Source organism: Daucus carota, chromosome 5 (assembly GCF_001625215.2).
Source record: "Daucus carota subsp. sativus chromosome 5, DH1 v3.0, whole genome shotgun sequence".
NCBI lineage: Eukaryota > Viridiplantae > Streptophyta > Magnoliopsida > Apiales > Apiaceae > Daucus > Daucus carota.
In genome coordinates this window covers 27,489,158-27,493,409 of record NC_030385.2, presented here as the reverse complement: position 1 = coordinate 27,493,409, position 4,252 = coordinate 27,489,158, and the positions used below count along the sequence as shown (strand labels likewise).

The 4,252-nt window shown below is 35.4% G+C and overlaps 1 non-coding gene across 1 annotated transcript; it reads left to right on the top strand.

Annotated features, from left to right (window-relative positions):
* Nucleotides 1-108, top strand: LOC135146860 (small nucleolar RNA R71). The gene has a single exon (XR_010283954.1). It is a non-coding gene; the product is annotated as a small nucleolar RNA R71 (small nucleolar RNA).
* The last annotated feature ends 4,144 nt before the right edge of the window (nt 109-4,252 follow it).

The following is a 4,252-nucleotide window of genomic DNA, read 5'->3' as shown; positions in this document are numbered from 1 at the left end:
ATACCATGGTGGGGACACTTTCTTAGCATCTCTTTATACCTCTCCCAGGCTTCACAGAATGTTTTCTCCTGATTGTTGAGAGAATTGAGATAGAGCATTTCGTAGCGCAGCAGTCTTTGCCATGGGGAAGAATTTAGTGAGAAATTTCTGAGCTAGATCTTCCCATGTAGTAATGGAACCAGATGGTAAAGAATGTAACCATCCCTTGGCCTTATCTTTCAGTGAAAATGGGAAAAGTCTTAGCTTCACAGCCTCATCAGAGACGTCATTAAATTTGAAAGTGTCACAGATCTCTATAAAATTCCGTATATGCATATTAGGGTCTTCAGTAGGAGAACCCCCATACTGTACCGAGTTCTGGACCATTTGAATAGTTCCTGGTTTGATTTCAAAGGCTTTGGCTGCGATTGCAGGCCTGACAATGCTTGATTGGATATCATCGATCTTTGGCATAGAGAAATCCTTCAATGCCTTACTGTCTGGTTGTGCTTCAGGTTCTGTCATTGTTTCAGAATCAGAAGAAGAAGATGAAGATGAATCAATTGCTTTTCTTTTACGGGTTTGAGAACGTGTTTGCATAAACGCGATCCAAGTACCTGAAATAAAGAAAAGAAGAAAAGTGAGAAGAGAATAGAATCCTAGTCAGTGAATTTTAATGCACACTGATGACAAGTACATAAACTATTAATTAACACCGAGTCCCCGGCAGCGGCGCCAAAAACTTGTTCGGTGAAATCTACACGCAAGCGCACGTGATCACAAGTAATATATTAAGTTCGATCCCACAGAGACTGGTGAATTAAGAATACGCACCTATGCAACAATGTATGATCAATTTTCACTGCCAAGACAATTAACAAGGATTGGTTTCTTTTATACTAATAACTAAATTTAATAATCAAATTCAGAATAGGAAAACACATGGGATTCTAACTTCATTATCGAATTCATCTAGAATTGAAATTACTGATTAACATGCGACTGTTGATCCTAATCAGACAACACGAAAGTAATACATGCCAACTCTCGTTGCACACATATCATACCAATCAAAATCCACAATTAAGATAGAAATCTCATGGACACCAACAAAGCTCAGACCCTATATCTCTATAGCGGTAGTGTAAGCAGAGAGGTTTAAATAACAAGTCATCTATCGTGATTACACAGGGTGATAAAAATAGTTCAAGTCTATCACAAATTATGTTTCATTCACATAATCCTATGTTTACATGGCATAGTTCTAAATTCAATCATCCACTCTCGCTTCAGAAAGAATTAACAAACAACTTAGAAGTTAGCTACGCTCCTAAGAAGAATAAGCACGGCTCATGCAAAGAACTCAACGTACGTCACAAAATCAAGTAATTAATATTCGTTACTAGACTACATCGATAAATCCATTAGAATCCCATGAAGGCGGTTAGTTCATAATCGAACTAATCGACATCATGGTTTCTAATGAAAACATGATAAATCAAATACAAGAATTGAATGGAATAAAATGCTTGAATTAATAATAAAGATCACACGTTACAGATTTGAAGTTCACGATCTCGCTCGAAACTGTCACTTCCTCGCGAAGAACGATCTAATACAAACTGATATTGTGCTTGAATAATTAACTGAAACTACGATATTGTTCTCCTCTCAAACTATTCCTACGAGGCTAGGGTTTTACACATGAGAAATAAAAAATACATTGACCAAGTCAACCGGGCCTCGACCGCTGCGAAAATCCACTAAAAAGCTGTAAAAATCGGCCCGGGGAAGTTCTGCTGGGCGCGGCCGCGCTAACTTAGCGCAGGCGCGCTAGTCACAGCAGTTGTAGCGCGGGCGCGCGTAGCGCGGCGCGCTACAAGTAGCGCGGGCGCGCTACTGTCTGCATGGTGGCCCTGTTTCTTCGTTTCTCGCTCGTTCTCGCGTGCATGTCCTTCCTCGCTTCTAGTACCACTTCCGTAGGTGATCACGGTTGCATTTAGCATATGCAACAAGCCCTTTAAACCCCTAGATAGCTCTAGTGGACGAGTGTGCTCTCGTGAGGGTTTGTAGAAGATGTACCCACAAAATCCCAAGTCGCGGTGAATCCACAATTCTCTATTCTTGCAAATAATGCACCAAAACAACCTAAAATGATAGAAAATCACTTCATCACCTCAACTCGTGACCTGCACAGAAAAACACATCAAAAGACACTAAACACTTAAGTACAACCACCAATTTAAGTGGAAATGAAGGCCTATAAGTGTGTATAAATACCACTTATCACCTGTCCCATAAGGAAAAATGTAATTAATTCCTAGTCTTGCAATGATTTTGATAGGTGTCACTTTTAATTTTCCTTTTTTTCGGAACAAACCTTCTATCATTGGTTGTCAAATATGTAATGTTTTAACCCGATATTAGACATAAAATACATTATCTATTGATTGCAGTGCAATTTTGATGGACATCATGTCATATCTCTATGTTTCTCCTTATCGTTAAGTATATCGTGCTTTGTATAAATTTCAAATTCATCTGGTCACATTTAAAAAGAGTGTTGGCAACTTCCTTGGGATATCAACCTTATATCAATACATGTATATGGTTCAAGTTCCACAATATGGTTTAGTTCCATGTTTTGTTCAGGAGTGTTCTGTAGTGGTTTAGGCTTTTAAATGTTTGTTGTCAGCATACCTGTCAAAGGAATACAAATATGGATGTCTATATATATATATGAATTGTCTGTCATGGCACCTGCTTTTTTGGTCTGGTTGTGCCACCACAAAAAATTCAATTCTTACCGTATTATGCTAGAAAATATGATAAATTTTGAATTAAGTATTTATTTAATAAAGTTAATTATGTTTAAAAAATTAAAAATTAATACGTAAATGATATCAAATATTTTTCGTGAAAAGCATGTATAATGTCTTATAAACATATATAAAAAACCGAGATTTTATTACTAGATTTAAAAGTATTTGGATGACTCTTTATCTCCCGACCACCATTCACATAGAAATTAAAATAGTATTACATTTGTACTTTAGAGGGTAAATATGTCTTTTCAAAAACCCTAAATTTTGCATATATAACCAACTTGTTGTTCATCGTGCTCAACCCCTAAATTGCATAGTTTCAGTCTAGCAGCCGTCTGTCTCAATCTCAAACTCTATATAATCACAATCTTGAATCGCCCGTGTCTCTCACTTCAATATTATGTATATATGGTCTAAATTAATTTCTACTTGTATCTGATTCAAATTGTAAGTATATCTCTACTTGTATCTGATTCAAATTGTAAGTATATCTGATCTATGTCAAATTCTACGTATATCTGGTCTCAATCTGAGTGTGTCAATCTCAATATCTAGGTACATATCTCCAAGTAATTTTTAACTTTATATTCATGTTATTTTCGTTTGTGGATATAATCTATCGTATATTTATTGTTTCATTTGTTTCAATACAGGTTAAGTTTGGTTCCGGACTATTCAGCAGTTCCCCAAATCGACTATCAAATCTGTAAGTATGAGCTAAATCTTAATCAACTTCTAATATCCAACATTCTCAAAATAAAATTTTAAATTTAATTCTTTAAGATTGGCCCATATCATTTTCCATTCATTTCTTTTTTTTTTTTGAAATCAAGGTAGAAGTTTAGAATTCTTCGCATCGAACATTGAATATTGGTTGCTATCTTTATATATTATTTCATGATTTGTATTATATTATTATTATTATTATTATTATTATTATTATTATTATTATTATTATTATTATTTCCCTTCTTTTAATAAAAAAGAAAATGAAATGATTTTGAAGCGAATCTCGAACATGAATATTTCCTTATTTGATCAGGAACCAGGATCGAACCACTTTTCGATTTGAAAACCGAATAGTGGGGTTCGTTGTCGGTTTTGATGATTCTTGGCCAAAACTCCCTTATTCGGTGCCGAAAATGTCTAGGAGGGGAGTCCCTCGTTAGTTTTTATAGATAGCGCCAAAACCCTCTCTGTTTGGTGCATATAAGCTGAACATGAGGTGTTTTTCTCTAGTCATGTTTTCTATCGGGTATTTTTCTGAATTCTGTTCAGCTCAAAGCTCGAATAAGGTGTTCGTTCTTGTATTCGTCCTTCCTAAAGGATGCAATACATGAATTTGTGTGGTTTTGGACCTGAACAAGAATCTTATTTTTTTAATATGAACTTATTTTTACATTCGTTGACTGGTAATTTTTTTTATAATCATCATTGATGACGAACTC